This window comes from Periplaneta americana, chromosome 8, assembly GCF_040183065.1.
Source record: "Periplaneta americana isolate PAMFEO1 chromosome 8, P.americana_PAMFEO1_priV1, whole genome shotgun sequence".
Classification (NCBI taxonomy): Eukaryota; Metazoa; Arthropoda; class Insecta; order Blattodea; family Blattidae; genus Periplaneta; species Periplaneta americana.
The window spans coordinates 25,378,856-25,390,971 of record NC_091124.1 but is presented as its reverse complement, the minus strand read 5'-3'; the positions used below and the strand labels follow the sequence as shown (position 1 = coordinate 25,390,971).

Sequence of the window (12,116 nt, the reverse complement as noted above, 5' to 3'; positions counted from 1 at the left end):
ACACTCAAAAGTTTTAGGTACCCAAAAATTGGGCCTAGAAAAAAGTGCGACGGATTTGCTGGATTTTTGCGGTGATTACTAGGGAAGATGCTGGGATGCTACAGTTACAAGGGCGGGCCTCTGAGCCGCTTGGTTCTCCTTGTGTAGAAAAAAGTCTGTTTTGGAAGGTCAAAGTGACCATTTTTTAAATTTTGCCGGCCTCTCCCGTCCAAACGCGCGGGGATAGAGAGTTGTCCTTTATACTGAAGATAGAGTTGGACGAGATGTATTCAACGCACTCATCGGCTTTGTCGTAGCTATAAGTACTGCGGAGCAATGGCAGCTAGAATTTCTCGAAAATCAGAAAGTGTTCGCGATTGCCATTTTGATGCTATCATATAAGAAGCAAGTCAATGGGGAATACAGGGCCGCATCCCGTTCCTCGGTACGGCCATTAATTCCCGATTTAGAGACTCAATAATTTTAGGTACCCAAAAATTTGGCCTAGAAAAAAGTGCGACGGATTTGCTGGATTTTTGCGGTGATTACTAGGGAAGATGCTGGGATGCTACAGTTACAAGGGCGGGCCTCTGAGCCGCTTGGTTCTCCTTGTGTAGAAAAAAGACTGTTTTGGAAGGTCAAAATGACCATTTTTTTAAATTTTGCCGGCCTCTCCCGTCCAAACGCGCAGGGATAGAGAGTTGTCCTTTATACTGAAGATAGAGTTGGACGAGCTGTATTCAACGCACTCATCGGCTTTGTCGTAACTATAAGTACTGCGGAGCAATGGCGGCTAGAAGCAAGTCAATGGGGAATACAGGGCCGGATCCCGTTCCTCGGTACGGCCATTATTTCCGGATTTAGAGACTCAAAAATTTTAGGTACCCAAAAATTGGGCCTAGAAAAAAGTGCGACGGATTTGCTGGATTTTTGCGGTGATTACTAGGGAAGATGCTGGGATGCTACAGTTAAAAGGGCGGGCCTCTGAGCCGCTTGGTTCTCCTTGTGTAGAAAAAAGTCTGTTTTGGAAGGTCAAAATGACCATTTTTTGAAATTTTGCCGGCCTCTCCCGTCCAAACGCGCGGGGATAGAGAGTTGTCCTTTATACTGAAGATAGAGTTGGACGAGCTGTATTCAACGCACTCATCGGCTTTGTCGTAACTATACGTACTGCGGAGCAATGGCGGCTAGAATGTCGGCGGAATAGTGGTTTAAACCCTTCCCCTTTTTTTCTCGAAAATCAGAAAGTATTCGCGATTGCCATTTTGATGCTATCGTGTAAGAAGCAAGTCAATGGGGAATACAGGGCCGGATCCCGTTCCTCGGTACGGCCATTATTTCCGGATTTAGAGACTCAAAAATTTTAGGTACCCAAAAATTGGGCCTAGAAAAAAGTGCGACGGATTCGCTGGATTTTTGCGGTGATTACTAGGGAAGATGCTGGGATGCTACAGTTAAAAGGGCGGGCCTCTGAGCCGCTTGGTTCTCCTTGTGTAGAAAAAAGTCTGTTTTGGAAGGTCAAAATGACCATTTTTTGAAATTTTGCCGGCCTCTCCCGTGCAAACGCGCGGGGATAGAGAGTTGTCCTTTATACTGAAGATAGAGTTGGACGAGCTGTATTCAACGCACTCATCGGCTTTGTCGTAACTGTACGTACTGCGGAGCAATGGCGGCTAGAATGTCGGCGGAATAGTGGTTTAAACCCTTCCCCTTTTTTTCTCGAAAATCAGAAAGTGTTCGCGATTGCCATTTTGATGCTATCGTATAAGAAGCAAGTCAATGGGGAATACAGGGCCGCATCCCGTTCCTCGGTACGGCCATTATTTCCGGATTTAGAGACTCAAAAATTTTAGGTACCGAAAAATTGGGCCTAGAAAAAAGTGCGACGGATTTGCTGGATTTTTGCGGTGATTACTAGGGAAGATGCTGGGATGCTAGAGTTAAAAGGGCGGGCCTCTGAGCCGCTTGGTTCTCCTTGTGTAGAAAAAAGTCTGTTTTGGAAGGTCAAAATGACCATTTTTTGAAATTTTGCCGGCCTCTCCCGTCCAAACGCGCGGGGATAGAGAGTTGCCCTTTATACTGAAGATAGTGTTGGACGAGATGTATTCAACGCACTCATCGGCTTTGTCGTAACTGTACGTACTGCGGAGCAATGGCGGCTAGAATGTCGGCGGAATAGTGGTTTAAACCCTTCCCCTTTTTTTCTCGAAAATCAGAAAGTGTTCGCGATTGCCATTTTGATGCTATCTTGTAAGAAGCAAGTCAATGGGGAATACAGGGCCGGATCCCGTTCCTCGGTACGGCCATTATTTCCGGATTTAGACACTCAAAAGATTTAGGTACCCAAAAATTGGGCCTAGAAAAAAGTGCGACGGATTTGCTGGATTTTTGCGATGATTACTAGGGAAGATGCTGGGATGCTACAGTTAAAAGGGCGGGCCTCTGAGCCGCTTGGTTCTCCTTGTGTAGGAAAAAGTCTGTTTTGGAAGGTCAAAATGACCATTTTTTTTAATTTTGCCGGCCTCTCCCGTCCAAACGCGCGGGGATAGAGAGTTTTCCTTTATACTGAAGATAGAGTTGGACGAGCTGTATTCAACGCACTCATCGGCTTTGTCGTAACTGTACGTATTGCGGAGCAATGGCGGCTAGAATGTAGGCGAAAATCAGAAAGTGTTCGCGATTGCCATTTTGATGCTATCGTGTAACAAGCAAGTCAATGGGGAATATAGGGCCGCATCCCGTTCCTCGGTACGGCCATTATTTCCGGATTTAGAGACTCAAAAATTTTAGGTACCCAAAAATTGGGCCTAGAAAAAAGTGCGACGGATTTGCTCGATTTTTGCGGTGATTACTAGGGAAGATGCTGGGATGCTACAGTTAAAAGGGCGGGCCTCTGAGCCGCTTGGTTCTCCTTGTGTAGAATAAAGTCTGTTTTGGAAGGTCAAAATGACCATTTTTCGAAATTTTGCCGGCCTCTCCCGTCCAAACGCGCGGAGATAGAGAGTTGTCCTTTATACTGAAGATAGAGTTGGACGAGCTGTATTCTACGCACTCATCGGCTTTGTCGTAACTGTACGTACTGCGGAGCAATGGCGGCTAGAATGTCGGCGGAATAGTGGTTTTAAACCCTTCCCCTTTTTTTCTCGAAAATCAGAAAGTGTTCGCGATTGCCATTTTGATGCTATCGTGTAAGAAGCAAGTCAATGGGGAATACAGGGCCTCATCCCGTTCCTCGGTACGGCCATTATTTCCGGATTTAGACACTCAAAAGTTTTAGGTACCCAAAAATTGGGCCTAGAAAAAAGTGCGACGGATTTGCTGGATTTTTGCGGTGATTACTAGGGAAGATGCTGGGATGCTACAGTTACAAGGGCGGGCCTCTGAGCCGCTTGGTTCTCCTTGTGTAGAAAAAAGTCTGTTTTGGAAGGTCAAAGTGACCATTTTTGAAATTTTGCCGGCCTCTCCCGTCCAAACGCGCGGGGATAGAGAGTTGTCCTTTATACTGAAGATAGAGTTGGACGAGCTGTATCAACGCACTCATCGGCTTTGTCGTAACTGTACGTATTGCGGAGCAATGGCGGCTAGAATGTCGGCGGAATAGTGGTTTAAACCCTTACCCTTTTTTTCTCGAAAATCAGAAAGTGTTCGCGATTGCCATATTGATGCTATCGTGTAAGAAGCAAGTCAATGGGGAATACAGGGCCTCATCCCGTTCCTCGGTACGGCCATTATTTCCGGATTTAGACACTCAAAAGTTTTAGGTACCCAAAAATTGGGCCTAGAAAAAAGTGCGACGGATTTGCTGGATTTTTGCGGTGATTACTAGGGAAGATGCTGGGATGCTACAGTTACAAGGGCGGGCCTCTGAGCCGCTTGGTTCTCCTTGTGTAGAAAAAAGTCTCTTTTGGAAGGTCAAAGTGACCATTTTTGAAATTTTGCCGGCCTCTCCCGTCCAAACGCGCGGGGATAGAGAGTTGTCCTTTATACTGAAGATAGAGTTGGACGAGCTGTATTCAACGCACTCTTCGGCTTTGTCGTAACTGTACGTACTGCGGAGCAATGGCGGCTAGAATGTCGGCGGAATAGTGGTTTAAACCCTTCCCCTTTTTTTCTCGAAAATCAGAAAGTGTTCGCGATTGCCATTTTGATGCTATCGTGTAAGAAGCAAGTCAATGGGGAATACAGGGCCGCATCCCGTTCCTCGGTACGGCCATTATTTCCGGATTTAGAGACTCAAAAATTTTAGGTACCCAAAAATTGGGCCTAGAAAAAAGTGCGACGGATTTGCTGGATTTTTGCGGTGATTACTAGGGAAGATGCTGGAATGCTAGAGTTAAAAGGGCGGGCCTCTGAGCCGCTTGGTTCTCCTTGTGTAGAAAAAATTCTGTTTTGGAAGGTCAAAATGACCATTTTTTGAAATTTTGCCGGCCTCTCCCGTCCAAACGCGCGGGGATAGAGAGTTGTCCTTTATACTGAAGATAGAGTTGGACGAGCTGTATTCAGCGCCCTCATCGGCTTTGTCGTAACTATACGTATTGCGGAGCAATGGCGGCTAGAATGTCGGCGGAATAGTGGTTTTAAACCCTTCCCCTTTTTTTCTCGAAAATCAGAAAGTGTTCGCGATTGCCATTTTGATGCTATCGTATAAGAAGCAAGTCAATGGGGAATTCAGGGCCGCATCCCGTTCCTCGGTACGGCCATTAATTCCGGATTTAGAGACTCAAAAATTTTAGGTACCCAAAAATTGGGCCTAGAAAAAAGTGCGACGGATTTGCTGGATTTTTGCGGTGATTACTAGGGAAGATGCTGGGATGCTACAGTTAAAAGGGCGGGTCTCTGAGCCGCTTGGTTCTCCTTGTGTAGAATAAAGTCTGTTTAGAAAGGTCAAAATGACCATTTTTTGAAATTTTGCCGGCCTCTCCCGTCCAAACGCGCGGAGATAGAGAGTTGTCCTTTATACTGAAGATAGAGTTGGACGAGATGTATTCAACGCACTCATCGGCTTTGTCGTAGCTATAAGTACTGCGGAGCAATGGCGGCTAGAATTTCTCGAAAATCAGAAAGTGTTCGCGATTGCCATTTTGATGCTATCGTGTAAGAAGCAAGTCAATGGGGAATACAGGGCCTCATCCCGTTCCTCGGTACGGCCATTATTTCCGGATTTAGACACTCAAAAGTTTTAGGTACCCAAAAATTGGGCCTAGAAAAAAGTGAGACGGATTTGCTGGATTTTTGCGGTGATTACAATGGAAGATGCTGCGATGCTACAGTTACAAGGGCGGGCCTCTGAGCCGCTTGGTTCTCCTTGTGTAGAAAAAAGTCTGTTTTGGAAGGTCAAAATGACCATTTTCGAAATTTTGCCGGCCTCTCCCGTCCAAACGCGCGGGGATAGAGAGTTGTCCTTTATACTGAAGATAGAGTTGGACGAGCTGTATTCAGCGCACCCATCGGCTTTGTCGTAACTATACGTATTGCGGAGCAATGGCGGCTAGAATGTCGGCGGAATAGTGGTTTAAACCCTTCCCCTTTTTTTCTCGAAAATCAGAAAGTGTTCGCGATTGCCATTTTGATGCTATCGTGTAAGAAGCAAGTCAGTGGGGAATACAGGGCCGCATCCCGTTCCTCGGTACGGCCATTATTTCCGGATTTAGAGACTCAAAAATTTTAGGTCCCCAAAAATTGGGCATAGAAAAAAGTGCGACGGATTTGCTGGATTTTTGCGGTGATTACTAGGGAAGATGCTGCGATGCTACAGTTAAAAGGGCGGGCTTCTGAGCCGCTTGGTTCTCCTTGTGTAGAATAAAGTCTGTTTTGGAAGGTCAAAATGACCATTTTTTGAAATTTTGCCGGCCTCTCCCGTCCAAACGCGCGGGGATAGAGAGTTGGCCTTTATACTGAAGATAGAGTTGGACGAGCTGTATTCAATGCACTCATCGGCTTTGTCGTAACTGTACGTACTGCGGAGCAATGGCGGCTAGAATATCGGCGGAATAGTGGTTTAAACCCTTCCCCTTTTTTTCTCGAAAATCAGAAAGTGTTCGCGATTGCCATTTTGATGCTATCGTGTAAGAAGCAAGTCAATGGGGAATACAGGGCCGGATCCCGTTCCTCGGTACGGCCATTATTTCCGGATTTAGAGACTCAAAAATTTTAGGTACCCAAAAATTGGGCCTAGAAAAAAGTGCGACGGATTTGCTGGATTTTTGCTGTGATTTCTAGGGAAGATGCTGGGATGCTACAGTTAAAAGGGCGGGCCTCTGAGCCGCTTGGTTCTCCTTGTGTAGAAAAAAGTCTGTTTTGGAAGGTCAAAATACCCATTTTTTGAAATTTTGCCGGCCTCACCCGTCCAAACGCGCGGGGATAGAGAGTTATCCTTTATACTGAAGATAGAGTTGGACGAGATGTATTCAACGCACTCATCGGCTTTGTCGTAGCTATAAGTACTGCGGAGCAATGGCAGCTAGAATTTCTCGAAAATCAGAAAGTGTTCGCGATTGCCATTTTGATGCTATCATATAAGAAGCAAGTCAATGGGGAATACAGGGCCGCATCCCGTTCCTCGGTACGGCCATTAATTCCCGATTTAGAGACTCAATAATTTTAGGTACCCAAAAATTTGGCCTAGAAAAAAGTGCGACGGATTTGCTGGATTTTTGCGGTGATTACTAGGGAAGATGCTGGGATGCTACAGTTACAAGGGCGGGCCTCTGAGCCGCTTGGTTCTCCTTGTGTAGAAAAAAGTCTGTTTTGGAAGGTCAAAATGACCATTTTTTTAAATTTTGCCGGCCTCTCCCGTCCAAACGCGCAGGGATAGAGAGTTGTCCTTTATACTGAAGATAGAGTTGGACGAGCTGTATTCAACGCACTCATCGGCTTTGTCGTAACTATAAGTACTGCGGAGCAATGGCGGCTAGAAGCAAGTCAATGGGGAATACAGGGCCGGATCCCGTTCCTCGGTACGGCCATTATTTCCGGATTTAGAGACTCAAAAATTTTAGGTACCCAAAAATTGGGCCTAGAAAAAAGTGCGACGGATTTGCTGGATTTTTGCGGTGATTACTAGGGAAGATGCTGGGATGCTACAGTTAAAAGGGCGGGCCTCTGAGCCGCTTGGTTCTCCTTGTGTAGAAAAAAGTCTGTTTTGGAAGGTCAAAATGACCATTTTTTGAAATTTTGCCGGCCTCTCCCGTCCAAACGCGCGGGGATAGAGAGTTGTCCTTTATACTGAAGATAGAGTTGGACGAGCTGTATTCAACGCACTCTTCGGCTTTGTCGTAACTATACGTACTGCGGAGCAATGGCGGCTAGAATGTCGGCGGAATAGTGGTTTAAACCCTTCCCCTTTTTTTCTCGAAAATCAGAAAGTATTCGCGATTGCCATTTTGATGCTATCGTGTAAGAAGCAAGTCAATGGGGAATACAGGGCCGGATCCCGTTCCTCGGTACGGCCATTATTTCCGGATTTAGAGACTCAAAAATTTTAGGTACCCAAAAATTGGGCCTAGAAAAAAGTGCGACGGATTCGCTGGATTTTTGCGGTGATTACTAGGGAAGATGCTGGGATGCTACAGTTAAAAGGGCGGGCCTCTGAGCCGCTTGGTTCTCCTTGTGTAGAAAAAATTCTGTTTTGGAAGGTCAAAATGACCATTTTTTGAAATTTTGCCGGCCTCTCCCGTCCAAACGCGCGGGGATAGAGAGTTGTCCTTTATACTGAAGATAGAGTTGGACGAGCTGTATTCAGCGCCCTCATCGGCTTTGCCGTAACTATACGTATTGCGGAGCAATGGCGGCTAGAATGTCGGCGGAATAGTGGTTTAAACCCTTCCCCTTTTTTTCTCGAAAATCAGAAAGTGTTCGCGATTGCCATTTTGATGCTATCGTGTAAGAAGCAAGTCAATGGGGAATACAGGGCCGGATCCCGTTCCTCGGTACGGCCATTATTTCCGGATTTAGAGACTCAAAAATTTTAGGTACCCAAAAATTGGGCCTAGAAAAAAGTTGGACGGATTTGCTGGAATTTTGCGGTGATTACTAGGGAAGATGCTGGGATGCTACAGTTAAAAGGGCGGGCCTCTGAGCCGCTTGGTTCTCCTTGTGTAGAAAAAATTCTGTTTTGGAAGGTCAAAATGACCATTTTTTTAAATTTTGCCGGCCTCTCCCGTCCAAACGCGCGGGGATAGAGAGTTGTCCTTTATACTGAAGATAGAGTTGGACGAGCTGTATTCAACGCACTCATCGGCTTTGTCGTAACTGTACGTACTGCGGAGCAATGGCGGCTAGAATGTCGGCGGAATAGTGGTTTAAACCCTTCCCCTTTTTTTCTCGAAAATCAGAAAGTGTTCGCGATTGCCATTTTGATGCTATCTTGTAAGAAGCAAGTCAATGGGGAATACAGGGCCGGATCCCGTTCCTCGGTACGGCCATTATTTCCGGATTTAGACACTCAAAAGATTTAGGTACCCAAAAATTGGGCCTAGAAAAAAGTGCGACGGATTTGCTGGATTTTTGCGATGATTACTAGGGAAGATGCTGGGATGCTACAGTTAAAAGGGCGGGCCTCTGAGCCGCTTGGTTCTCCTTGTGTAGGAAAAAGTCTGTTTTGGAAGGTCAAAATGACCATTTTTTTTAATTTTGCCGGCCTCTCCCGTCCAAACGCGCGGGGATAGAGAGTTTTCCTTTATACTGAAGATAGAGTTGGACGAGCTGTATTCAACGCACTCATCGGCTTTGTCGTAACTGTACGTATTGCGGAGCAATGGCGGCTAGAATGTAGGCGAAAATCAGAAAGTGTTCGCGATTGCCATTTTGATGCTATCGTGTAACAAGCAAGTCAATGGGGAATATAGGGCCGCATCCCGTTCCTCGGTACGGCCATTATTTCCGGATTTAGAGACTCAAAAATTTTAGGTACCCAAAAATTGGGCCTAGAAAAAAGTGCGACGGATTTGCTGGATTTTTGCGGTGATTACTAGGGAAGATGCTGGGATGCTACAGTTAAAAGGGCGGGCCTCTGAGCCGCTTGGTTCTCCTTGTGTAGAAAAAAGTCTGTTTTGGAAGGTCAAAATGACCATTTTTTGAAATTTTGCCGGCCTCTCCCGTCCAAACGCGCGGGGATAGAGAGTTGTCCTTTATACTGAAGATAGTGTTGGACGAGATGTATTCAACGCACTCATCGGCTTTGTCGTAACTATAAGTACTGCGGAGCAATGGCGGCTAGAATGTCGGCGGAATAGTGGTTTAAACCCTTCCCCTTTTTTTCTCGAAAATCAGAAAGTGTTCGCGATTGCCATTTTGATGCTATCTTGTAAGAAGCAAGTCAATGGGGAATACAGGGCCGGATCCCGTTCCTCGGTACGGCCATTATTTCCGGATTTAGACACTCAAAAGATTTAGGTACCCAAAAATTGGGCCTAGAAAAAAGTGCGACGGATTTGCTGGATTTTTGCGATGATTACTAGGGAAGATGCTGGGATGCTACAGTTAAAAGGGCGGGCCTCTGAGGCGCTTGGTTCTCCTTGTGTAGGAAAAAGTCTGTTTTGGAAGGTCAAAATGACCATTTTTTTTAATTTTGCCGGCCTCTCCCGTCCAAACGCGCGGGGATAGAGAGTTTTCCTTTATACTGAAGATAGAGTTGGACGAGCTGTATTCAACGCACTCATCGGCTTTGTCGTAACTGTACGTATTGCGGAGCAATGGCGGCTAGAATGTAGGCGAAAATCAGAAAGTGTTCGCGATTGCCATTTTGATGCTATCGTGTAACAAGCAAGTCAATGGGGAATATAGGGCCGCATCCCGTTCCTCGGTACGGCCATTATTTCCGGATTTAGAGACTCAAAAATTTTAGGTACCCAAAAATTGGGCCTAGAAAAAAGTGCGACGGATTTGCTGGATTTTTGCGGTGATTACTAGGGAAGATGCTGGGATGCTACAGTTAAAAGGGCGGGCCTCTGAGCCGCTTGGTTCTCCTTGTGTAGAATAAAGTCTGTTTTGGAAGGTCAAAATGACCATTTTTCGAAATTTTGCCGGCCTCTCCCGTCCAAACGCGCGGAGGTAGAGAGTTGTCCTTTATACTGAAGATAGAGTTGGACGAGCTGTATTCTACGCACTCATCGGCTTTGTCGTAACTGTACGTACTGCGGAGCAATGGCGGCTAGAATGTCGGCGGAATAGTGGTTTTAAACCCTTCCCCTTTTTTTCTCGAAAATCAGAAAGTGTTCGCGATTGCCATTTTGATGCTATCGTGTAAGAAGCAAGTCAATGGGGAATACAGGGCCTCATCCCGTTCCTCGGTACTGCCATTATTTCCGGATTTAGACACTCAAAAGTTTTAGGTACCCAAAAATTGGGCCTAGAAAAAAGTGCGACGGATTTGCTGGATTTTTGCGGTGATTACTAGGGAAGATGCTGGGATGCTACAGTTACAAGGGCGGGCCTCTGAGCCGCTTGGTTCTCCTTGTGTAGAAAAAAGTCTGTTTTGGAAGGTCAAAGTGACCATTTTTGAAATTTTGCCGGCCTCTCCCGTCCAAACGCGCGGGGATAGAGAGTTGTCCTTTATACTGAAGATAGAGTTGGACGAGCTGTATTCAACGCACTCATCGGCTTTGTCGTAACTGTACGTATTGCGGAGCAATGGCGGCTAGAATGTCGGCGGAATAGTGGTTTAAACCCTTACCCTTTTTTTCTCGAAAATCAGAAAGTGTTCGCGATTGCCATATTGATGCTATCGTGTAAGAAGCAAGTCAATGGGGAATACAGGGCCTCATCCCGTTCCTCGGTACGGCCATTATTTCCGGATTTAGACACTCAAAAGTTTTAGGTACCCAAAAATTGGGCCTAGAAAAAAGTGCGACGGATTTGCTGGATTTTTGCGGTGATTACTAGGGAAGATGCTGGGATGCTAGAGTTAAAAGGGCGGGCCTCTGAGCCGCTTGGTTCTCCTTGTGTAGAAAAAATTCTGTTTTGGAAGGTCAAAATGACCATTTTTTGAAATTTTGCCGGCCTCTCCCGTCCAAACGCGCGGGGATAGAGAGTTGTCCTTTATACTGAAGATAGAGTTGGACGAGCTGTATTCAGCGCCCTCATCGGCTTTGTCGTAACTGTACGTACTGCGGAGCAATGGCGGCTAGAATGTCGGCGGAATAGTGGATTAAACCCTTCCCCTTTTTTTCTCGAAAATCAGAAAGTGTTCGCGATTGCCATTTTGATGCTATCTTGTAAGAAGCAAGTCAATGGGGAATACAGGGCCGGATCCCGTTCCTCGGTACGGCCATTATTTCCGGATTTAGACACTCAAAAGATTTAGGTACCCAAAAATTGGGCCTAGAAAAAAGTGCGACGGATTTGCTGGATTTTTGCGATGATTACTAGGGAAGATGCTGGGATGCTACAGTTAAAAGGGCGGGCCTCTGAGGCGCTTGGTTCTCCTTGTGTAGGAAAAAGTCTGTTTTGGAAGGTCAAAATGACCATTTTTTTTAATTTTGCCGGCCTCTCCCGTCCAAACGCGCGGGTATAGAGAGTTTTCCTTTATACTGAAGATAGAGTTGGACGAGCTGTATTCAACGCACTCTTCGGCTTTGTCGTAACTGTACGTATTGCGGAGCAATGGCGGCTAGAATGTAGGTGAAAATCAGAAAGTGTTCGCGATTGCCATTTTGATGCTATCGTGTAACAAGCAAGTCAATGGGGAATATAGGGCCGCATCCCGTTCCTCGGTACGGCCATTATTTCCGGATTTAGAGACTCAAAAATTTTAGGTACCCAAAAATTGGGCCTAGAAAAAAGTGCGACGGATTTGCTGGATTTTTGCGGTGATTACTAGGGAAGATGCTGGGATGCTACAGTTAAAAGGGCGGGCCTCTGAGCCGCTTGGTTCTCCTTGTGTAGAAAAAAGTCTGTTTTGGAAGGTCAAAATGACCATTTTTTGAAATTTTGCCGGCCTCTCCCGTCCAAACGCGCGGGGATAGAGAGTTGTCCTTTATACTGAAGATAGTGTTGGACGAGATGTATTCAACGCACTCATCGGCTTTGTCGTAACTGTACGTACTGCGGAGCAATGGCGGCTAGAATGTCGGCGGAATAGTGGATTAAACCCTTCCCCTTTTTTTCTCGAAAATCAGAAAGTGTTCGCGATTGCCATT

General features: G+C 46.0%; 1 protein-coding gene across 1 annotated transcript in view; it reads left to right on the top strand.

Annotated features, from left to right (window-relative positions):
- Positions 1-12,116, top strand: part of LOC138704597 (CDK5RAP1-like protein) — a 294,248-nt gene that overhangs the window by 246,340 nt on the left and 35,792 nt on the right. The gene's annotated exons all lie outside the window — the stretch shown is intronic.